We start from the raw sequence: 26,810 nt of genomic DNA, 5'->3' as shown, positions 1-26,810 counted from the left end.
GTTTAAGGCAAGATGTGAAGAAAGGACGAATGAGTAGCCTCACAAAGATGTAACTCTAGTGGAGGAAGAGGTAAAATAAGAAATGATTGAAGAATTCAAGGCCATTACTCCTGAAAAGGGAAGAGAGATAGTATCAAAGGCTGGTGTTTTAATCCTCCCTGAGTGGGATATAGCTAATGCTTTGGTACTTGAAGCAGTGAGGAAAGAAACCAAGCCTATGGAAGGAGTGACATTCAGGAAAGATAATGCTACTTTAGTCATGTGGTCATTGAAAAAGGATGAAAATAGAAGATGGAAAGATGCATCAGATTCTAGTTTCCTAAGATGTATGATTGTGAAAAGAGTCCAAGATACAGGGACTGGTAGAAGATGCTAGCACCATTTTAGAAACTACAAAATTCAGTGTAGCAGTGGTAGAAAAGGAGGCAAAGGAAAAAGCTAATCTACAATTGAAATTGGAAAAAATCTTGAAGGCTTATAATGAGGCCAAAGAAGGAATAGCTAATTGAGATTGCATCATTGCTAGACTTCAGAGTCAGATGGCAGGACAACATCATCAAGGTGAGTCCTCTACTCTAATGATAGATTCTTCTCTAGTAAGGCCTCCACCTACAAGTCCTATCATAGAATATCCCCCTTCTCCTATGCCTTTTGGTTTCCAACTAGCTGAAACTATTCAACATGAGTTGGAAAAGTTGAAACAGGCTCAAGCCCTGTTTGCAAGTAAATATGAGAAAAAGGTAAAGGCTACAATTTTGAAATTTGCTGATTCAGTTAGGGCCTCTGTCGTACATATTTCTATGAAGAGGATTCTGAATATTTTGACAGAATTAAGAGAAGATAAGACCACTTTAGAACCAATTCTGAATAAGTGGATACCTAGGGGAAAGGAGTTAGAGCTTATGTGTTCATCTCATGCAGATGCAGAGGCAAATGATAGTCTCAGATCCACTTACGAATTCATAAAAGAAATGAATATAGTCTTAGAAGAAAGGGTAGGTGTGAAGAGAAAAGCCCAATTATACAGGAAATAATATTTTGATCACAAGTATGAGTTGTTTCCTGGGGGTTTTGTTGATCTGAATCAGTTAAAAGAGGAGAAGACATGGTTGGAAGAGTTGGACCACAACTTGTCCCAAAGAGTCAATGAAATCATCAACACTGATGACACGTCCTTATTTGTCAAGACAATTGAGGAGATTGAAAAGGTAAAATCACATTATGGTTTCATAGAAACAAAGATTGGCAGTTAAGGGTCACTTGGAAAAGGCTAGAAGGGATGAAAAAGAAGATTGTTAGCTTTTCTTGGCCGAATGATTCCATGTTCCAAGAATGGAAGGACAAATATGCTGGACAAAAAGAAGTTCCAAAATAGTTAGAAGATGTTGTAGCAGGATAGAAAGTTGAAGAGGTCGTTGATATTGAAAAGGACTTGTAACTGTTTCTTGGAGGACATTGCAATTTGTAACAAATTTTTCTTTGGAATGTCCGAAGCTTGTATGCATCCATAATGTTATAAATGGATACCAGGACTAATGAAAAGGGATCACAAGAAATTTTGTAAAGAAACCCTATAGAAATATATATGGGTTTTTCTAGCTATCACAGAGAATACTTTGAATCATGTAAGATTAATTTTCAAAATGAATATAAAGATGCAGATCAACACTTTTTAGGCTTAAATCTGCATTGTCTTCTTGTGTGCACTTGTTAATTTATTGGTTTCATTTGAATAATCTAAGGTTATTTGATTGAACATGGATTGCAAGCCAGTCATATGGATATGTTTCTAGCTTTTCTTTTCAAGGGAGAGGAATTAAATATGCTTGAAATATCTCTATTAGTAAATCAATTGTTTGCTTACTTTGAATTTGATGAACGGTTTTATTTTTTAGAGGATAAAACTCATGTATATGTCAGGCATGTATGGGGTTAGCTAAGGTCGAGGTGGTGAAATGTATGGGATTATTCAGTTTTGGAATTCTAACTTGAGTTGGATGACTCTGTAGCCTGAATAAGGCACTGGTATTCAATTGTGGGATTCTTTTTATCTTTCTTGAAGATCAATACTGAAAATAGATACAAGTTTTCTTTTAATGTTTCAGTTTCATTGAGGTGTTGAAATCCATGGATTTTCTAACACTAGTTTACTGTGGATCTTAATATTAAAAGTGTGAAAATATTTACAGAAGGTATACCCACCTGAACTTTGGATAAGTTCAAACTATAGAAGGTTTTGAAACCTTGTTATATGTTATTTTTGGTTCTATTTCTCTGATCTCTTCATATGCAAACATAGTTAACTTGATTTTTTACTAGAAGGATAGAAGGGAAATCAAAATTTGAGAACAATACCTATCATGATGAACCTTGTGGAGGTCATTTTGCAGCAAAAATAATAGCTTTCAAGATATTAACTATAGGGTACTATTGGCCAACCTTGCACAAGGATGCAACTCAATACACCAGGAAATTTGACATGTGTCAACAAATAGGTAGACCAACTCAGTCTAATGAAATGCCTCTAGACCCTTAGGTGGTTGTTAAGCCATTTGACAAATGGGGTCTGGACTTTGTTGTGCCAATTGATCCACTTGGTATGGAGTTCCTAGAGAAATAGTAATAGATCAAGGGACACAGTTTACTTCTATTATGATCATAGCCCTGGTTAATGAGTATAATGTCAGGCACAGGAAATCCACTCCGTATCATCCACAGGATAAAGGAGAAGCATAGATTACTAATAGGGATCTTGAATCAATATTGACAAAAATAGTAGCACTCAACAGAAAAGATTGGCCTAGAAGACTCTTTGAGGCTATATGGGCTTATAGAACCACCTGGAAGACTACAACAAGGTTTACACCATTTCAAATAGTATATGGAACAAAAGAAATGATTTCTATTGAGTTTGAACATAAAACTTTGAGAATAACTATTTCCTTAGATATGACACTTTCTGCAGCATAAGAAGAAAGGATCCTACAACTTAATGCTTTAGATGAAATAAGGAAATCTGCTCTGTAGCATACCGAATCTATTTAGAATCAATGCACGAAAGGACATGATCACTATATCAACGATAAATCATTCAAGCGGGGTGATTGGGATTTTCTCTATGATTCCAGGTACAAAGATAATTTAGGCAAATTGTAGACCAGATGGTTAGGCCCTTATGAGATAGTTGAAACATTTTCTAATGGTGCTTTCAGATTATCTACCATAGATCCTGTTAAGTTTAAATTGTTAGTCAACGGTCATCAACTATGCCTATACCATAAACCTCTGAGCAAAGATGACTTCCTACAATAGTTTTCCACTGCCAAGCATTTCGAGATTATTGCAGCCACCAATGACGGCTTTGCCATCACCACTCCTTCTTAATATCTTTGTTGCATGATCATAACAAATACTTCTGGATCTCAAGGGAGTACTTTTCTACATAATAAATATCTCATTATGTATTCACTCATTTCTTTCCTTTCACTCTATCCATTATCACATCGTTTTCCATGCATGGCAGCATAATATCTTCTAACTGTAGCCATTCTCGTGTGATATAATGTATGCTCATGTGTCATTATTTTTGTTGCATGCATATTAGTAAACAATATTACTTATCCTTATGATATTTTGCATACGGTCATTTGTATTAATCCTCCTTCACATGTGTGGACACCTGTCAAACCTTAGGTTGGGGGGGAAGTACACTAATAATTACTCTAGTAGATAATTGTGATGTCCTCTTCGATTGCGCTTTATTTTTCAAATTGCTAGTTTGAGGTGATATCTTCTATTCTACTTGTCTATTTGTTTAGAGTTATTTTTAAGATTGTTGCTAGGTTCTAACCAAGGAAAGGCACATTGATTATATAATAATGTGAAACTTAGTATAGTGGCTAAGCAGATTTATGTCATTATAGAATTGAAAGTGTTACCATTGTGATGGGTGGTCTTCTTGTTCTACATGAGCCAATAGTCCATGAGGTTCTTCTACAGGATCAGGTTTATGAACCAATATTTCGTAACAGTGGATGGCTAGATTATTTTTAAAGTTGACAGAGTTTGATGAGGTAATTGCGTAGGAATTTACTCACACATTTTCAAATGGTGAAGCTCAAGTAAAATGTTTGAGGGTAGTGGTTACAGAGGAACAGATAACAGAGGTAGCTGGGTTACCAATAGATGGGGAGAAATACTCAGAGTCCAAGGATGCAAGCAGTGCAAGAGAAGAATTTACATGACTAGGAGACCCCCATTGGTGGTAGATAGATAAGGAACTAGGTAAGAATCCCTTTCACCTGAATGGAGAGAAGCAGCATTGTATATTCTAAAGTATTTAACCTATGAGGGAAGGTTTTCATGTTTGCATTCTCATTACTTTAAACTCCTAAGTCATCTACGCCATGGAAGAAGGATGAATGTTCCAAGCCTACTGTACAACCTTCTTACTATAAGTGCAATAGAGACCCAGAAAGGTAGGACTCACTCTATTTCTCACCATTTCCTAATTAAGCTATTTGTTGAAAAATATTTGAGAGATGTATCTCCAATGCTTTGGAATGAATTTTTTAAAACTAGAATGTTTAGGATTGAGAACATGGTCATAGAGGAGCCACTTCCATCTCACGAACAAGAAAACCTTGAAAAACCTGACTCTCCTCTTGAACCCTCATCTTCTATGATGTCAACAAAACAAAATATTCCTGTAGCATAGGAACCTTTGCAAGAAGAAGTTGCAGCAGGGGTTCCCTCTCAAAGTCTAGGAAAACTAGGGCTACCACACGAAAGGAGAAGGGCAAAGAAAAACAAGTTGACATGGAGCATAAGGAGGCGGAAAGTAAAAGTGATAATTTACCCCCTCTTGCAGTCAAGAAAAGGAAAATTGTAAAACTAGTTTCCCCAGTGACTTTTGAGGTAGTTCAAGAGGTGCCTACAGGAAGTAATCCTGCATCTGGAATAGGGAATTTTTGAAGAAGTAGTGGTAGGCTCCGTAAAAAGTTTAAAAGCCAAGAACAATCAACAGAGCTAAATATTACCATCTTGATTGACTCCCCAGAACGAGAACAACAAAGTCCACTTCATCATGATATCCCTCCTTCTTCATCTAATGAATCCTCAAAGGGAACACGAAGAAGAGGAAGAACTACAAAATATGGGGGAAGAGCAGGAACTGTAGCTTCAGGAAGAAGGCGAACTTCCAAATATAGAGTAACTACAAGAAGTAGATTTTGAAAGACTAAATGGTATAGCATATGTTGTAGAGCAGGTTATTGAAGTAGGGAGTAAAGAAGAAATGAAGAAACATAGGGCACCTGTTCATAAACAACCTACTTCTCTTACTAGTCTTGCAGTCGGTCTAGCTCTTTATGAGGATTGGGAACTGGAAAAGGTAAAAATGTAGATGATAATTGATTGGAAGAAGAAATTTATTGACTAGAAAGATGAGGAAATAATCCATCTTAAAGCCAGGGTGGAAATAGTAGGCTCCTCCTCATGTCTACTATCTATATTGAAAACAACAACACATCAGTTTCCAAATGATGAGGATTGTTAGGGAATTAAGTCCCTCATTTCAAACACTAGAAGAATTTTACAGTTCTTTCCAGATGTCTCCTACAACAACCAAAAACCTACTCTTTGAATTTTATGTCCACAACTATGATGTCCCTAATGATGTTAATTGGAACCCTCTCCTTTACATTGGAGATCCAGTTGAGGGCTCTTATGTCATGGATGTAGAATGAAATATCAAGGGGAAAGAAGTTTCAGGTGCATCATAGGGAATAACTTGAGCTTTCATTGCCCTTAAGGGTTGAATCAAGAGAACCCATGGGATTTTACCTTGATTGGCAAAAGATTGTATTTGAGCCAATCTATGCAAAGGAAATCCTACCCATAAGGGAAGAAGTGTATAAAGAATATGAACAAATGGCTCTGAGGGAAGGACATTAAGCAAAATAACATATAGTTCAGCGCTGGGATAGCCTAGTAGATGAATTAAAACAATCTAAGCTACATTTTGTGCAAAATTAACATGCAACATTAAACAGAGAAACCAAGTATATAACTTGGGAAGAACAAAGGGACAACATTGGATTCCTCTCAGTTTTCAACCTCTAATCCTTCTATGGCCACTCATGGGCTTTAGGGACAATGACCCACCATATAGTGAAGAAGAAGAACGTACCAGGTGGATGAGATTGGAGGAAATGAAAGGATTCTATTGGAGCTTAAAAAATGGCAATTCTGGGTAGGTTACTCCAGGTAATTTTTGAATTAATGCCAGAATCCAAAATTTTCTTGTTGCTAGAGGATCAACAAGAAGTTAGGTTAGGGGGAGATGATGAACCTAAAAAATGGCTCTATTTTGATATATTTCTCATATAATACTCCTACCTAGGTCTTACAATTAGATGACATTTGGATTATAATGGTTTCCTAAGTTGATACCTTTTAAGTGTTTTTGAAACTGGTTTAATTTATACATAAGGATGTCATATAGTGGTTTCAAATGATCTAGCTATGCAAATATCTAAAGTCAATTATAAATATGGTTTATGTTATATCATTTTATCATTAGTATATACACATGTTGTTGTGTGTATTAATATCTCGATTCATTGTCAACAAAGGTGAAGTAAAGACAAATGATGGTTCAAAAGATCATCAAGTATATAACCACAATGCAGATCTAGTTAGAGAAATGTAGTTATGATCAGGATCACTTGACTAGTTCTTCAACAGATTGATTTATGAAGATATTTATAACTGTTCCTAGTGGATCTTAGATCTAGGAGGCAGTCATGCTAAATTTTCTCAGCTGTAAGATAGATGATGTTCTATTGTCTGTGTTAACTTTTTCTTCTTTTGTTAATAAATCTTGTTCACCTATTCCATATGGATGTGGAAAATCAGTTAGAAGTTTTTTATAAGCTTTAATATAAATAAAGGGATCTCTCTCCTCTCAGGGATAGCATACAAAGACTATAATATTTTGTAATACACAACTTTCTAGTGTTATGTATGTATTTTTCCAGTCAAGATGAAATAAAAAGATCAACGTGATTTTGGATGATTAGATAAGTGCAATCTGAATTTCTGGAAATACTCACTCAAGGGGGCCCACTTGGTGAGTAATCCTTTGTATGTTTTCAATAGTTTTCATACTTCTATAATATTTGTTTCTGCAATTGTCTATTCCTATAGCCATAGGAAATAGTTCTTGTGTTTGTTCTTGTAGCCACAACAATAGAGTATTTCTTGTTGCTCACCATAACTTTATCTTTTAATAGTAATTGTTTAAAGCAATTTCTAGTTGTAAGATTAATTATTAGTTTATTAGAGATTCTGTGTGTGTACTTTAAGAAGAATTTCCTTTCCTATAATAATATAAAATGGTTGCAATATTAAGTTGGCACACATATAGTTCTGGCCCATTTCAAGTTTAAGTCCCTGGTTGATAACTAAATGAGCCTTTTCCACAGGAAAAGTTAGCTATTCAAGGATATTCAATCTTTAAATTATGTTATATTACCTAGTTGTCATTCCAGTTGTGACGACCAACACTTGCTAAGAAGATTAACTTCACCAGATTCTAAAAATGAAGTAGTCATAGACATTAAAGATCTACTAACAACCCACCATAATGGAGCAACCTTCTATGGATGCTAGAAGAAAGCCACCCCACCTGAATTACTATGTGCCCCAACACATCGGCATTGGCCTCCAACCTCCATTTTAGGTCCCAAGTTCAACATGCCTTCAATACACATTTTGGTTTCGTAGATGAAAAAAATGTCTATAGAATGACACCAAATCAGATCTTGAATATCCTTTTGTCTAGGGATTCTATTCATGCCCATAACATTCTATTCGAGAACAATCATTTTTGAGCTAGGGAGAAATTGATATGAATGATTCTTACTAAAGGGGATTCCACCAGTGTCTCACTAATTAGCTTCCTTTTTCCTGATCCTTCTTCCTTCCCAACTTTGGAGAATTATCCTTATTCCCCTTCTTGAAAATTTTATGTTGCATCTATAGTGCATGTGTAGCTACCTTACCTTTCCCAACCTCTTCAGAATCCTTATCCATATTAGACACTAAGATGATACCACTTGGGACATCATTCACCTAAATATATTCCCTTGTCACTACCTCACCTGAAGTCACAAATGAGATATATATGTCTATTTGCACATCCAAGTTTCCATCTTGAGGAACATTAGGGAGGATCACATCCTCCTTAGCAACAATATTTTTTAGATTCAAAGGGTCATATTTTATGGGCATTCTAGCAAGAGCTTCATTGAACTGATCTAATTCCTCCAAAACATCAAATCTATTTAATTTAACTAATTAGTATGCCTATCCTTAAAAGTTTTTTTCTATCCTCTTCCATTATTTTTGGTCTTAATAGGGATGAAACCCTCTTTATTCTCATAATAGTAGATTTTCCTTTGTCTTTTTTAGGAGGTTGACAAGGCAAATTACTACTGGAGGTTCATACATAATTATATTTGGGGAAAATTCTCTACAAATGACCAAATTCATGACAAAGACAACATCTAAAAGAAATGGTTTCATAATCAATTTACTAGATCCAAGAGCTGGACCCCAACCATATTTTCATGGAGTTTAGCAAAGATTTGCTTAAGTCAATTTCAATACAAATTCAAGCGTAAGATTTTACCTTTTTGTCCATAGTTTGTTGTGATAGACCAATAGTTTTACCAAGTAGCAAAGCAATTGGATAAAGATATCCCATTTCCAAGATTCTAATGGAAGCCAAGGAAGTCAGACCCACATTGGCATCCCTGAAGCCATTTTCTTTGTAAGATTGAATCCCACGTGCCTTTGTAGGATTTAAAATAAGGACCTCCCACATGTAAGGAAGTCAAGTAGAAAAACAACTTCCTACACTAACCTTGAGATGAGGGTAATGCAAAAATTTTTACAGACTATCACAATAGTTACAAAAAAGAGAAATAGATATAATAAAATTCAAATTATAACACAATGATTTACATGGGAAAAACTATTTCGGGAGAAAAAATCCAAACTCCAAAAGCCACTAAAGATATTACTCAGTAATCAAAATAGACTACAATGTACTTGTAGAGAAAGCTCTTCCCAAGAGTACCACTAGTTAGAGATTCAAAAGTAACTCAATAACTAGAAATCTTTAACGCACATCCTCTATCTCACACACCTCATATATAGGTGTAGGTCCCGGAGACAACTGAGAGGGGGGGGGGGGTGAATCAGCTGTCAAATAATTTCAAACCAAAAACTTATTAACCAACTTAATGCTTAATACCGGTAAATCAGTTAAGTATGCCTGTAGATAGTGTTAACAAAAAATTGTTGTACCAGTAAGAATTAATGCATGAAACATAAGCACAAAGTCATCCACAACACATGACACCAATATTTGTACATGGAAACCCTATAAGGGGAAAAACCACAGTGGGAAACCTTACTCACAATTAGATGATACTACTGTAGATAGTAAGTGTAAAAAGAGGGGTCTGCACATGTAGAAAGGCCAATAGCCTAGAGCTCACTACTCAATCACAAATGGGAGTCACACTGACTATAGTTGGATGGTTAAATCCAATGAGAATGTACTACACAAAATAACATCTTCATATGCTAGATTCAGTACCGGTGTAATGCTGATATGCTTCTAAAAAAACCTAACTTCACCTTCAAATGATGTCTTTATGTATATCCCTACTTGATCTCACATATACCCTTCCTTAAATCTTTTTCGCATTCAACAATTGATCTTACAAATAAGATCTTACATTTATACCATACCCTAAGACCAATTTTAGTAGGTTGGCTCTACAAGATATTACAATAAAAACATTTTACAAACAATAAAATATCCGATGCAATAATTGATTGAACATGTTGGCTTAATGCATTTACAACAATAATAAATCATCTCCATAGCGTGGCATGCTGATCTGGAAGAGATAAACCTACCGGTGTAACCCTAGATAACCTGGACCTATTTGCCGGTAAAAGAAAATATGCAAATAAGAATATACCAATGATTATTACATCAAAATAAAGTGTCCACATGATGTCTTCGACATTACCAAGTGTCTTCCATGTTATTGCAGGTACCAGTGAACATTATATCCTATCGGTTAACCATATACCAATAACTGTTTGCATAGTTTACTATTTGTTGGTGAATGTTGTTGAATCTCCAAAGTAGGTGTATTTAGTAGGTGTTGACATCAATGACAAAACCATACCAAAATACCAACAATCTCCCCCTTTGGCATTGATGGCAACACAAGATGGAAAAACCATCAAAGTGCCAAAACAGAAATGCCAAGTACAAAAACCAACAATCTCCATTTCTCCCCCTGGGAGTAACATGTGTTTATCCAAAGATTTATTTTCAATACATACCAATCTCTCCTCAAAAAGACAATGCATTTTTCCATATATCTCTCCCCAATGTTTTTCCATATATCTCCCCCCCTTTCACATCAAATGCCAAAGTCACAAAAAGTCAAGTTCATGCAAAATACCAACCAATTCAATATACCAACTACTCCCCTTGACAAGTAGCTTCCTCATCAAATACCGGAATAAAAGATTTGTCCATTTAATTCTGCCAGTTGATGACAATCATCAACTGTCTAAGTCTCTACCGGTGGAGGTAAGACTCCGAGCTGATCTTTGAGATATTCAAAAGTTTCTTTAGGCAAAGGTTTTGTGAAAATATCTACAAGCTATCCTTTGGTATTCACATAAACTAGTTTTATCTCCTTTTCTTCAACTTTTTCCCTTAGAAAATTCAGTTTGATAGAAACATATTTTGTTTTAGAATGTAATACTAGATTCTTAGATATATCAATTGTTGCAGTGTTATCACAATATATAGTAATAGGTTCCTTGCATTTTACCTTTATGTCTTTCAACATTTGATTAAGACAAAGTACCTGTTTACAGTTTGTTGTTGCTGTAACATATTCTGATTCTGCTATTGATAAAGATGTACAACTCTGTTTCTTACTTAACTAGGAAACTAATCTCTTTGCAAGAAAGAATGCTCCTCCAGTGGTTCTTTTTCTATCATCCACATCTCCTGCCCAATTTGCATCTATGTATGCATATAGATCAAAATTTTCATCTTTGGGATACCATAATCCAAGATTTGTTGTGCCTTGTAAGTATCAGAAAATCCTTTTTACTGCTGATTCATGATTTTCCCTAGGATTACTCTGAAATCTAGAAACTAAACATATTGCATTCATAATATCAGGTCTGGTTTGTATCAAATACAGTAAACCTCCTATCATAGATTTGTATCTAGTTGGAACAACAGGTGTAGATTCATCCCTTTGAGATAATTTGTCATTTGTAGTCATAGGTATGCTTACCGGTTTAGAGTTCTCCATCCCAAATTTCTTAAGTAGTTCTTTCAAGTACGTAGATTGACTCAAAAATATGCCTTTATCAGTTTGTAAAATCTGCAATCCTAAAAAGAATTTTATTTCTCCAATCATAGACATTTCAAATTCATGCTGCATTTCAAGAGAAAATTCTTTGCATAATCCATCTTCTCCGCCAAAGATTATATCATCAACAAATACTTCCATAATCAAGATGTCATCATTAGTTATTTTGTAATATAAATTGCTATCTGCATTTCCTTTGGTAAAACCAATCTTTAAAAGATACTTATCCAATCTTGCATACCAAGCTCTTGGAGCTTGTTTTAATCCATACAGAACTTTTCTTAATTTGCAAACCATATCATTGTCATCTGTCAAGGAAAATCCATCAAGTTGTTCAATATAGACTTCCTCTTCAAGATCTCCATTCAAAAATGCACATTTAATATCCATTTGATAAACTTTGTAATCCTTGTGAGTTGCAAAGGCCAAGAATAATCTAACTGCCTCAATTATGGCTATTGGTGCAAAGGTTTCATTGTAATCAACTCCTTCTTTTTGAGAATATCCCTTACACACTAGTCTTGCTTTATTTCTGACAACCTTACCATCTTCATTGAATTTGTTTCTAAATACCCATTTGGTTCCAATTACATTTTTATTTTTAGGTTGGGGAACTAATGTCCAAGTATTTTTTTTCTCAATTTGTCCTAATTCTTCTTCCATAGCTTTAATCCAAAATTTATCTTCACATGCCTCATTGATAGATAATGGTTCAATTTGAGAAATAAGACATACCTCTTCAATTGCCAATCTTCCTCTTGTCATGACTCCTTTAAATTTGCTTCCAATTATTTGATCTTCAAAATGATTCAGTCTTACATAACGGGGTGTCTTAGTCTGTTGTTGTTCTTCAATTATTGTGGAATCCTCTGATGATACCAGAGTAACTAGATCATCATTCTATACTAGTGGATTTATTATAGGTTCATTTGTCATAATTTCTGTTACCGGTTCAGAGTCTATATACCTTGAAGTTCCTCTGAATTGTTCATCAATCTTTACATTTGTACTCTCAACAATTTTTTGTAATCTTTTATTAAAACATCTATATGCTTTACTCTTAGATGAATAACCAAGAAATATTCCTTCATCACTTCTAGGCTCAAACCTGCCAATATACTCATCTCTTCTAATATAACATTTACTTCCAAAAATTCTGAAATACTTAAGAGTAGGAGTATTACCAAACCATAGTTCATGAGGGGTCTTACCAGTTTCACCTTTGATGTGAACTTTGCTGAATGTATAGACAGCAGTTCTTACTACCTCTCTCCAGTACACATGTGGTAGATTTGCTTCTAATAACATACTTCTTGCTGCATCCAAAATAGGTTTGTTTTTCCTTTCAACAACTCCATTATGTTGTGGTGTCCGAGGTGCTGATAACTGTCTTTTGATTCCATTTACTTCATAGAATGTATTAAAATCTTTAGATGTGAATTCTCCTCCTTGATTTGATCTTAAACATTTAATTTTCTTACCGGTTTCATTTTCAACCATTGCTTTGAATAGCTTGAACTTCCCAAGTGCTTTTGATTTTTCTCTGAGAAAAGTAACACAACACATTCTAGAATAATCATCAATAATTAGCATGAAATATCTATCACCTTGTAAGCTTTTAGTTCTAGCTGGACCACATAAATCAGTGTGAATTAAATCAAGGGCATTATTGGATTTTTCTGGAATACTTTTGAAACTAGTTCTGACCTATTTTCCAAATTGACATTCCTTGCAAATTGTATTCTGAGGTTTCACAATTTTAGGTAGATCTCTAACTACCTTAGAAGTACTAATTTTTACCATGCAATCAAAATTTACATGACATAGTCTTTTATGCCATAGCCAACTTTCATCTATATGTGCAATTAAGCATGCCTTTTCACTATTATTCAAATGAAAGATATTACCTCTAGTCTGATTACCGGTCGCAATTTCCAAATCAGTTCTATTCATGATTTTGCATTTTCCATTTTTAAATTGTATTTGAAAACCTTTCTCAACTAATTGACCAACACTTAAAAGATTATGTTTTAATGCTTCAACATAGTAGACATTGTCAGTGTTATGTTTACCATCAAGAGATATTGAACCCTTACCTTTGATTGAACAGGCTTTGTCATCTCTGAATCTTACTAAACCTCCATTGTATTCTTGAAAGTTCAAGAATTTACCTTTGTCTCCAGTAATGTGATGTGAGCATCCTGAGTCAATAATCCATTCATCCTTTGATTCAACTTTAGCTGCTAGGGCTTGTTCTACCGGTTAAGCAATAGGTACCAGTTGATCTTCTGTTATAGCAACAAAGACCCATCCGTTGTCTGCTGGATCCTCACCAGAATCATCAGTCACACCTTCACCAGCAATGTAACAAGATTTATCTTTGTTTTTCTTAAATCTATATCTCTGATATTCAGGATTAGGTTTGTATGTCCTTCTAGCTTCTTCTCTTAGTCTAGCATGTCTATCAAGGCATCTTGAAGCCATATGACCAATCTTATTGTAGTTGAAACATTTAAAGGGTGCCTTACCTTCATACTTACTTCCAATTGGACCTTTTGGCATTTTTCTTGCAAATAGTGCTTCAAGTTCTTCAAGCTCTTCATTCTCCTTCCTAGTTTCTTCAAGTTCCCTTGCATAAAAGGCTCTCCAGTCTGATTTGTCAAAGGATGGAGCAGATGATGTTGATGCTTTGAAGGCCAAATAAGTTTTTATAGTAGTAACAGGACCAAATTCCTCAATTTCAAAAACTGAAAGTTTTCCAATCAATGTATCCCTAGTTACTGATGTATTAGGCATTGTTCTCAACTCATTTATAGCAGTAACCTTCATTTTATATGCCAGTGGCAAACCTCTTAAGATTTTTGAAACAATCTCATCTTCACTCAAGGTTCCTCCACAACATTTGATACCCAAAATAGTTTCATTTACTCTTTCCACAAAAGCAGAAATCCTTTCATCTTCTTCCATTTTCAGATGTTCATACCTGACTCGAAAGCTTTCAAGTTTTGCAATTTTGACTGTGGAATCCCCTTCATTCAGTGTTTCCAAATGGTCCTAGATAGCTTTTGCATTGGACCTATTTGATAATCCCATGATTTGTTGATCTGATAATGCGCTCAAAAGTTCTTCTCTTGCTTTGCAATCATTTTCTTCATCTTTAGCTAAAGTAATGGGAGCAGTCTGACCAGCTACAGCAGTAGTATAACCATTCTTAGTAACTTCCCAGATGTCTTTACCAATGCAATTTAGATGTGTCTCCATTCTGATTTTCCATATCCTATAGTTGGTTCCACCAAGTTTAGGACTATCCTTTCTAAAATAATTAGTAGACATTGGATCTCCTCAAGTTGTTAAACTTCTATAAAAAGAGGACTAGGCTCTGATACCAATTGTAGGTCCTGGAGACAACTGAGAGGGGGGGGTGTGAATTAGTTGTCAAATAAATTCAAACCAAAAACTTATTAACCAACTTAATGCTTAATACTGGTAAATCAGTTAAGTATGCCGGTAGACAATGTTAAAAGAAAATTGTTGTACCGGTTAGAATTAATGCATGAAACATAAGCACAAAGTCATCCACAACACATGACACCAATATTTGTACATGGAAACCCTATAAGAGGAAAAACCACGGTGGGAAACCTTACCCACAATCAGATGATACTACTGCAGATAGTAAGTGTACAAAGAGGGGTTTGCACATGCAGAAAGGCCAACAGCCTAGAGCTCACTGCTCAATCACAAATGGGAGTCACATTGACTATAGTTGGATGGTTAAATCCAATGGGAATGTACTGCACAAAATAGCATCTTCATATGCTAGATTCAGTACCGATGTAATGCTGATATGCTTCTACAAAAACCTAACTTCACCTTCAAATGATGTCTTTATGTATATCCCTGCTTGATCTCACATATACCCTTCCTTAAATCTTTTTCACATTCCACAATTGATCTTACAAATAAGATCTTACATTTATACCATACCCTAAGACCAATTTTAGTAGGTTGGCTCTACAAGATATTACAATAAAAACATTTTACAAACAATACAATATCCGATGCAATAACCGATTGAACATGTCAGCTTAATGCATTTACAACAATAATAAATCATCTCCATAGCATGCCATCCTGATCTGGAAAAGATAAACCTACCGGTGTAACCCTAGATAACTTCGACCTATTTGTCGGTAAAAGCAAATATGCAAATAAGAATATACCAATGATTATTACTTCGAAATAAAGTGTCCACATGATGTCTTCGACATTACCAAGTGTCTTCCATGTCATTGTAGGTACCAGTGAACATTATATCCTATCGGTTAACCATATACCGGTAACTATTTGCACAGTTTACTATTTGCTGGTGAATGTTGCTTGATCTCCAAAGTAGGTGTATTTAGTAGGTGTTGACATCAATGACAAAACCATACCAAAATACCAACAATAGGAGATACAATAAAAGAAACTGTCAAACAGTATCACAAAACCATGGGCTAAAACCACCCAATTAGGTGTAGCCAACCTTATCTCCCTTCTACATGCCCCATTGTTACTATTTACTAAGTTGCCATTAGTTTTATGTCCAAAGTCACTTTATATACTCTAGTCGGTTATTACTACCAAATCATGCATTTGGTAAACATAGAGCTTAGTATACACCGAGCTGTCTACCGAGTAACACTCTTGTTGGCATTATAACAGACAAAGGGAGATTGTTGGTATATTGAGAAGGTTGTTGATGATTATGGATATAACTGATTAAGGATGTTTACTGTCTTAATATTATTATTTTGTCATTGATGTCAAGAAATTGATTTTCTGATTTAGTATGATGTTGCCATATCTTAAGAAATATGTTTTTAAGAGAGTTAAATTGTCGGTAAAATTCACAAAAAGAATGTGATGGATAAGGGGAGGAATAAGTTATTCAATGCACAACTATTACTGAGTTAGACAATGATGAGATCATGATGTTGAGATTGTTTTTTTATATCCTACATATGTTATTGATTGTAAGGTTAATACTATACTATGTTACCGAGCAAAGAACCTAGTCAGTAAACCCTAAGGAACCTAGTCGTTAAACCCTAAGGTTATCGCTATTAGTTAATGAAGGCGGAATGTCTACCGAGTGAAGTTTAGTATTTCCCAAGCTACAACCAAGTAATAACAGAATGCAATGAATGAATAAAAGCATTATTTAATGAAGGAAGCTAATGAGCTGGTTATGATTAAATGATTGTTACAACATGTATAAAGGTTGTTAAGGATCTATGGCAATGAAAGATTGGCAGGAAGATCTATAGCTCAAACTAAACCGCAATACCCTAGCACAAGTTCCAAGAAATGTATGCAAGTTCCAAGGTAGGGTAAAACATTTTCAGATCGAAGGATACATTGAACCTGGTCAAGTTTAAAGATGTGATGGCTATGATTGATCATGGGAAATGTGATCAAGGAGATTAAGCGGTTGGCAAATTGTTTATAAATAAGGAACTATTGATAAACAATGTATGCAGGAAAGTGTAAGCACATGGATGCTACACATTATTTACCGAGCACAGAAGCTTGAAGACCTTTTTGAGAAATTGAGTATAGAGCCCAGCAGAAGGACAAAATAAGTCTTATGACTAGATTGTATTGAGCAAATAAGAATCTACTTTAGCATTTTTAGATGTGAAGTTGTAGATATTTTTATTACTGTTATTTTGTAAAGTGATAGAAAATCTCTTAACCAAGTGGACTTAATAGTCTTATTTGTAAATCCTCTAGCAAGGTGACATTCTGATTGAGTGTCTGAAATCCTTTAACAGGGTCACTTCTAACAAGGTGAAGATCATAACAGATATGAGGGAAATCCCTTAACCGGGTCGCATCTAGCAATGTGTTTGTAATCTTTAACAAGATTTGCTTTTAACCGAGCATACTCTAGAAGAGTATATTTCTTAGTGGGTCTGAAATCCCAGAGTGGTTTTTCCCTATTTGGGTTTCTACGTTAAATCTGGTGTTATGGGTGTTATGATGATTATATGCTTATGAGTTTGTATGATTCAGCCCCCCCCTCTCATCTTGTTAGCTTGGCATCTGTACTACACATTTAATATCAGAACTATCAATTGGTATTAGAGATTTGGACTCCGGAAGAAAAAGTTTAAAGGTACTTCAGGTAAAGATCCAAAGATGTACAAGAGGGATGCACTGAAGCTGAACAATTCTAGTTTCTCTATATGGTAGAAAAGGATGAAGCTACACTTATCAAGAGTTGGAGAATATGCTATATATTATCAGGTGAATGATTTCATCACACCTAGCACCTATCCATTGACAATGGAAGAGAGAAAAAGAAAGCAAGAACATATTCAAGAAATGATTGAAATAACATCTGCATTGACCAACTCAGAGTTTAATGATCTAGAAGGCTGCAATGATGCGAAGGCAATGTGGGCAGCTCATATCTGTGTATGGTGGAGATAAACATGTTCAAAGAGAAAAAGTAGATAGTCTAAGAGGACAACTTGAATCTATGAGGATGAATGAAGGTGAGAACATAACCCAGTACAGTACAAGATTAAAGGGGATTGTCAATAAAAACAAAGGAGTAGGTGGAACTATTAATGAAAATGATATAACAAGTAAGTTATTAAGAACCCTTGTACCAGCTTATGCAATCCGAGTCTCTGCAATCAATGAATTGAGGTCTGTACCCAATACGCTAGTTTCTTTAGATGCTACTATTGGTAAGCTACATGCATTTGTGTTAAGTAATTTTGATAACAGTGGGTCATCAGTAAATAAAGTAGAATCTACTTTCAGTTATTTTTGTATTGGTGAATTTGATGATTACAATGATAGAATGAGTAAGTACACTGAAGGGGATCATAGTGGAGCAAGTGAGATATTTCGCAAGAACATGGAAAAAGTGCACAAACTGTATGAGGAAATCAAGAAGCAAGAAGAGTTCGAAGCACTATTAGCCAGAAGGTTATCGAGAGGCAAAGGTAAGTATAAAGGAAAACTACCTTTGAAATGTTTCAATTGTGATAAGATAGGACATATGGCCTCAAACTGTCCTGACAGAGAATCAAGTGAAAAGAGAGATTACCGAGATGATAGACAGAAAGATAATCATTACAGAGGATACCGAGACTTTAGAAGAAGAGATAAAAAGACATGCCTAATAGCTGATGAGGAATCTAATGATGATAAATCAGACGAAACTGATACAGAGGAAGTTGTTTATGTGGCTATCAAAGATGGATCAAATGAAGAAAGGTATGAAGAAAAATCCCTACTATCTCAAATAAGTAAAAATGATTCTTGGATCATAGATAGTGGATGTTCACATCACATGACAGGTGATAAACACAAGTTTGTTATATTAGAAGATTATGATGGAGGCTATGTAAGGTTTGGTAATGATGCACCATGTCCACTAAGAGGTAAAGGATCTATAACACTTCTAGACAATGCAAAATGCAATGATGTTTATTGGGTTGAAGGTTTGAAATACAATTTGTTGAGTGTAGCACAACTAAACAACATAGGTTACCGAATAGAATTTCAGAAAGGAATTGTCAAAGTTCATGACAAGAATGGAAAGTTAGCTACTACCAGGACACAAAAAAAAGGTAACACATTTCACTTTGACTCAACTTGGAATAAGTGTCAAAGATAGATGATACCTAGTTATGACATAAAAGGTTTTGTCATGTAAATTTTGATAATCTGATCAAAATAAGTAAGAAGCACCGAGTAAGAGGTCTACCGAGTCTTGAGAAACCTAAGAATGCTATGTGCTGAGGATGCCAGATGGGTAAGATGACCAGATCAAGATTTACAAGTAAGTCCTACACTTCTAGTAGAATTTTAGATCTTGTGCACACTGATCTTTGTGGTCCTATGAAAGTTCAAAGTTATTATGGTGATAAATATTTCATATTATTTGTGGATGATTATTCAAGGATGATGTCAGTTATGTTTTTAAAAGAAAAATTAGAAGCTTTTCAAAAGTTTAAATGGTACAAGGCAAGAGTTGAAAATGAAACAGGAAGACAACTGAAATGTCTTAGATCTGATAGAGGAGGAGAGTTCACCTCTGATGAGTTCAACTTATTTACAATGATCATGGTATAAAAAGACAAGTCTCTGCACTGAGAACTCCACAACAAAATGGAATTATTGAGAGAAGAAATAGATCTATTGTGGATTGTGCCAGAACCCTGGTGATTGAAAAGAAAGTGTCACAAACATTTTGGAGAGAAGCAATAAGTACAACAGTTTACACCCTGAACCGAGTACAACTGAAGAAAGGAACTTTGAAAACACCATATGAAATCTGGTATGACAAGAAACCTAATATAAGTTATTTTAAAATCTTTGGAAGTAGATGCTATGTTCACAAAGGTGATAGAAATGGCAAGTTTGATCAGAAAAGTGAAGAAGGAACATTTCTAGGTTATTCTTCTAGAAGCAAAGCATTTAAATGTCTAATCAAATCATCCAACAAAATAGTAGAAAGTGCAAATGTGAAAATTGATGAATTTGCAGAAAGAAATGATGAAGGAAATTCCAAGGAACCAAAAGATTATGATGAATTTGTCTATGTTCAACCGAGAAGTCCTACCGAGAAGACTGTTGAAGGAAATGAAGAGAATATCCAGTTACCAAGTGATGAAGAAGATCATACAGAGCCTACTGAGCCTATATTAGCCAAGTATGTCAGAAGGTATCATGCATCAAGTCAGATTATAGGAGATAAGAATGATCTAGTGATGACAAGGAACAAACTAAGATAAAACACATGTCTGATATCTAAATTTGAACTGAGGATAGTGAAAGAGGAATTTAACAATGAAGATTGGATAAATGGTATGATAGAAGAAATTGATCAAATCAAGAAGAATGACACATGGACACTAGTCCCAAGACCGAAGGACAAAAATGTAATCAGTACAAAGTGGATTTTCAGAAACAAGCTGAATGAAAAAGGTGAGCTCATTCAAAATAAAGAAAGGCTAGTTTGCAAAGGTTATGCCCAAGAAGAAGGAATTGATTATGGTGAGACTTTTGCAACTATGGCAAGACTCGAAGGAGTAAGAACATTGTTGGCATATGCTACTTACAAGAATTTCAAGGTATATCAAATGGATGTCAAATCTGCATTTCTGAATGGTATATTAGAAGAAGAAGTTTTTATTGAACAACTTGAAGGATATGTTGAAGGAAAGAATAATGATCAGGTGTGTAAATTGAACAAAGATTTATATGGTTTGAAACAAGAACCTAGAGCATGGTATGAGAGATTGCACTCTTATTTGATCAAAATTGGTTTTATAAGAACTAGCGAAAACAGTAACATGTACATGAAGAATGATGAAGACAATGGAATATTGATCTCAGCCATATTTGTTGATGACATTATATTTTGTGGGAATTATTCTCTATGCAAATACTTTGGAAATAAAATGAAGAAAGAATTTGAGATGTCACTAATCAGTGAGGTAAAGTATTTTATAGGTTTACAGATACTACAAATGTAAAATGAGATTTTCATTACTCAATCCAAGTACATAAAGGACATCTTGAAGAAATTTGGAATGGAGGATTCAAAACTAGTAAGTACTCCTATGACTACCAACTATAAACTATCAAAGAATGATGAATTTGCATCTGTTGATGAGACACTTTATTGATCTATGATTGGAAAGTTGCAATATGTTGTTCACAAAATGCTAGATATAGCACATGCAGTAGGTATAGTTGCAAGATTCTCTGTAGATCCCAAGGAAACACACATGACAACAATCAAGAGAATTTTCTGATACCTGAAAGGCATTGAAGATTATGGCTTAGTATATCAAAAAGGAAATGATTTTGATTTAAAATTTTATATTGATGCTGATTGGGCAAGCAACATTGATGACAAGAAAAGAACAAGTGGAGGAGCTTTATTTTTAGGAGAAAGACTACTAAGTTGGCTTAGCAAGAAACAAGGATGTGTTTCATAGTCAACAGCAGAAGCTGAATATGTTGTTGTAGCATTGAATTGTACCAATATAGCATGGATCAAACAACTGTTGGAAGGCATAAATGAGCAAGTTACTGAGCTGGTAACTATATTCAATGACACTACTAGTGCCATAAACATTTCAAAGAATCCCATTATGCACTCTAAGACAAAGCACGTCTCTATCAAATATCATTATCTTAGAGAAGAAGTTCAAGAGAAGAAAGTGGTGTTGGAGTATATTAGCACAAAGGAACAAATAGCAGATATCTTCACCAAGCCACTGCCAAGGGACACTTTTGAGTATCTCAAAAGTCAGTTAGGGGTCCTACCCCTATCTTCCATTCACTGATCGAGTTCGGTGAAAGCATCAATTCGATGACTCTACAAAATATCTTTTAGGAGTTGACGCTGATTTACACACTTTAGGAAGTTTTCTAAAGGTGTGCAGGAAATAATAACACGGAACAGGAATTGTAGACATAATGCTCTGATCGAGACTGAGTTGACACATATCAGTAAGGAATTCACCTCTCAGCAGAAGAAATTATGTTTTATTTTTCTTTTTGGCATTGTTGTCAAAGGGGGAGAAGACTAATGTATGGGGGAGAAGACTGATGATAGGAGGAGAGCGTTTCAACAAATTGAGCAATCAATCACAACAATCCGAATCCGAATCATTAGGTAAAATCAATTGGTTTTTCCATCAATGCCGAAGGGGGAGATTGTTGGTATTATAACAGACAGAGGGAGGTTGTTGGCATATTGAGAAGGTTGTTGATGATTATGGATATAACTGATTAAGGATGTTTACTGTCTTAATATTATTATTTTGTCATTTATGTCAAGAAATTGATTTTCTGATTCAGTATGATGTTTCCATATCTTAAGAAGTATGTTTTGAAGAGAGTTAAAATGTCGGTTAAAGACACAGAAAGAATGTGATGAATAAGGGGAGGAATAAGTTATTCAATGGGCAACTATTACCAAGTTAGAAAATGATGAGATCATGATGTTTAGATTGTTTTTTGATATCCTATTTATGTTATTGATTGTAAGGTTAATACTATACTTTGTTACCGAGCAAAGGACCTAGTCGGTAAACCCTAAGGTTATCGCTATCAGTTAATGAAGGCGGAATGTCTACCGAGTGAAGTTTAGTATTTACCAAGTTGCAACTGAGTAATAACAAAATGCATTGAATGAATAAAAGCATAATTTAATGAAGGAAGCTGATGAGCTGGTTATGATTAAGTGATTGTTACAACACGTATAAAGATTTTTAAGGATCTATGGCAATGAAAGATCAGCAGGAAGATCTACAGCTCAAATTAAACTGCAATACCCTAGCACAAGTTCCAAGAAATGTATGCAAGTTCCAAGGTGGGGTAAAAAAATTTCAGATCAAAGGATACCTTGAACCTAGTCAAGTTTGAAGATCTCATGGCTATGATTGATCATGGGAAATGTGATCAAGGAGATTAAGCAGTTGGCAAATTGTTTATAAATAAGGAACTATTGATAAAAAATGTATGCGGGCAAGTGTAAGCATAGGGATGCTACACAGTATTTACCGAGCATAGAAGCTTGAAGACCTATTTGAGAAACAAAGTATAGAGCCCAACAGAAGTACAAAATAAGTCCTATGACTAGATTGTATTGAGCAAATAAGAATCTACTTTAGCATTTTTAGATGTGAAGTTGCAGATATTTTTATTACTGTTATTTTGTAAAGTGACAGAAAATGTCTTAACAGAGTGGACTTAACAGTCTTATTTGTAAATCCTCTAGCAAGGTGACATTCTGATTGAGTGTCTAGAATCCTTTAACAAGGTCACTTCTAACAAGGTGAAGATCCTAACAGATCTGAGGGAAATCCCTTAACCGGGTCACATCTAGCAATGTGTTTGTAATCTTTAATAGGATTTGCTTTTAACTGAGCATACTCTAGAAGAGTATATTTCTTAGTGGGTCCAAAATCCCACAGTGGTTTTTCCCTATTTGGGTTTCCATGTTAAATCTGGTGTTATGAGTGTTATGATGATTATATGCTTATGAGTTTGAATGTTTGGCAGTTTTGGTTATATTATTGAAGTATATGTTACCGAGGTTGAATCTGTTAATTTTATGGAAGATTAACTTTGTATGATTCACCCCCCCTCTCATCTTGTTAGCTTGGCATCTCTACTATACATTTAGTATCAAAACTATCAACTCTATGTCTACCGAGCAGTAAAAATGATAAATCAAGTGAACACACACTGAGTGAAACGTGTTACCTAATTCATTGAACCTAGACACATATGGGAAACATGTTACAAGATCGAGGAACAAGGAATCATTATCATTTAGGAAATTGCACCTTAATGATTTTGTATGATCTTGAGGTCATCTATCCAATGAAATATTTTGTATAGTTATTCATTTGATGAATCATGTTTTAAAGATTGAAGCATGAACAGATCGTCGACATAAGAGATCTATTTATACAGCATGGATTAAGGATTAGATAAAGAGGTGTATGAAGCAAGCATGTGTAATAGATAAGGAAGCACTGAGTATTGTGACTGTTAGAAACACAAAAGGTCACCAAGAAGGATTTCAGAGAATAGTCAAGGAATAGAGTAAATAGAAGGGTTTATCAAGTTAATCTATGGATTACCGAGGTATGCTATAAGCAAGGTAATCTCATTTTGAGCACATAGAATCTGCTATAACATTTCAGATGTGAAGTTGTAGATATTTTGTAATATTTTGCTGTAATATTTTGAGTTGTAAAAGAAACCTTTAATAGGGTAAAAGACTCTAACAAAGTCTATAGATTGTAAAGCCTTTAACCAAGTCCAACATTTAGAATAAGAGTTGTAAAATCCTTTAGCAAGGTTGATCTAATGATCTTGATACTCCTAACAGGGTAAGCTATCAGAAATAGCTAAACATGTAGCTCTAACTGAGCAACCTTTATTATTCCAGTAGTGAAGTTGTGGGTGCCATCCCCACCGCAGTTTTTCTCTCTAACCAAGAGTTTCTACATAACCAAAATATATGTGTTATGGAGTGAATCATGTATGATTGTTATTTATTTGTTTTAGCATTATATTATGTTACATCATTTTTTGGTTTATTCTTAACAGTAAAGTTATTGTTGAAGAAAATATTTGTAGTACTAATTCACCCCTCCCCTCTCAATACATTAGCTTTCCATATTGGGCCTAACAATTGGTATCAGAGCTTGAATCTTGGAAAAGCGTTTAATTTCCTAAAGAGAAAGATCTTATCAATGGAAGGCTATAGACAATCTTGAAGAATTGTGAATCTTCAAAATGAACTAGATCATGCTAATCAAATGATTGCTGACATGTAGAAACAAATGCAAAAATCTCTGAAAGTTAGAAGAAGATTGTCTAATGATTTGTAGGACTCTCAAGAGTTAGTGGAACAAATTGAGACATCATCTAAGAATAGTATATCTGAAGAGACTGAAGAAATGATTGGAGAACTGAAAGAAAAGAGCAAAGTACTGACTGATCAGCTAAAAGTAATGAAAAGAGATCATGACCATTTCACCACACAGATGACTGAAAATCTTGATGCATTGAGGAAAGCCGAGGATAAATTAAGAGATCTAGAAAGAGAAAAACAACAGCTTGAAGCATTAATATCTTAAAGGAATGATGAAATCACAAGGATGACTGAAATTCAACAAAATCTGTCAGATCAATTGGGTTATGCACATCATGAAGCAAATCTAAAATATAATGAGAATCAAGCATTGAAACTTGAAGTAACAAGGTTGACCGATGAACTTGAAACAAAGAAGAAATCCAAAGAAACACTAAAGAAGAGTTATGAAGCATCAAAGATGTTGGTTGAGCAAGTTAAATAAAAAGACCCAACAAAGTTGTAGGACTCGATTACAAAGGAAAATACTCTACCGAGAAGGGAATCCACAATACCGAGAGAGGAGAATCATCAAAGCAAGCTAGAAACAAAAAGAACATCAAATGAAGGAAGCTTATTTGAAATTACTATGGAAAACAAGGACATACTGCCAACATGTGCCAAATAAGAAAAGGTAAGAAACCAAATGTCACAAGGTCTAATGGTTATTGTTACAAGCAATAAATATGGTCACACATCTAACCAATGTAGGACAAAGTCTACTAGCAATTATTAGAAGGAAAAATTCAAAGGGTTTTGTTAAAACTGCAATAGATATGGACATAGTACTGAGAAGTGTTGGTTTAAGCAGAAGAACTATATGTGGTTTGCACACCGAGAAAATACTAGAAGATACCAAACTCACATAGATCTTAACCAACAGTATACTGCCGTACCATGGGATTACAATACACGGATATGGTCTAAATGCTGTGGAAGATATGGACATATAAGTGCCACCTGCTCTATAAGGTTTGTAATGAACCACTGAAGATCATGGAGAAATCCTGGTATGGCATGTTTTCATTGTCACAAAGTTGGACACTTGGCTAGAGATTACAGAGATCAACCTAGAGGAGACACTACGGAAATAAGAAGCAAATTACAGATGATTTGGAAAAAGAAGGAAATTGTGTCAAATGAAGAAAGCACCTTACCTACTGAGTTAGGTGCACCTATTCCAAATTAATCAATGAATGTATGAAGGGACTACATTCTCTCAAGGTTAAATCTTAACAGTTCCAATTTTAACATGTACTTAATTCAAAATCTGCATAGCTAAAGATGCATTAGGAAATTTGAAATTTTATCAAGTCTTTTGGAAGCCTATTTAGTCAGTAAATATAGGAAGTCTAGCTACTCGGTAAAAGCATAAAAAGTAAGTGGAACCGAGTGCATTTAATGTTTTCTTACCTAACTGCATGGAGCCCGATAAGGTAAAATTGTGTACTTAAAGCTTTTACATGGTCATTTTACACTCACCAAGTTTTCAAGAAAGCAGAGCGAAGCGATTCAAAGGCGATCAAACCTCTTTCGAAGTGAAATTCAAGGTATTTGCATCAATTACAATGCATTGTCAAGCTAGTTTACCAATCGTATCAGTTGTGAATATCTGTTTACTAAGTGGAAAGCATCTATCATTTAAAAGTTTTCAAACCCTAAGGATCTTTTGTTAAGTGATTATTCGAAATTTGAAATGGCACCTAAGATCCAGAAGCCTGTTGTTGTTGAGAACATTGACAAGCCCTCACTAAAATACTCTCTAACTCCCAAAGTAGCATCTGAACCGAATGGTAAAACTACATTTTCACTCATTCCAGATAAGGTTTTACTAGTTGAGGATGTTAGATTCTTCACTAGGTATTGTG

The sequence above is a fragment of the Cryptomeria japonica genome, chromosome 9, assembly GCF_030272615.1.
Source record: "Cryptomeria japonica chromosome 9, Sugi_1.0, whole genome shotgun sequence".
In the NCBI taxonomy this organism is placed as follows: domain Eukaryota; kingdom Viridiplantae; phylum Streptophyta; class Pinopsida; order Cupressales; family Cupressaceae; genus Cryptomeria; species Cryptomeria japonica.
The sequence above is the reverse complement of the archived record's forward strand: the minus strand, read 5'-3'. Positions refer to the sequence as shown.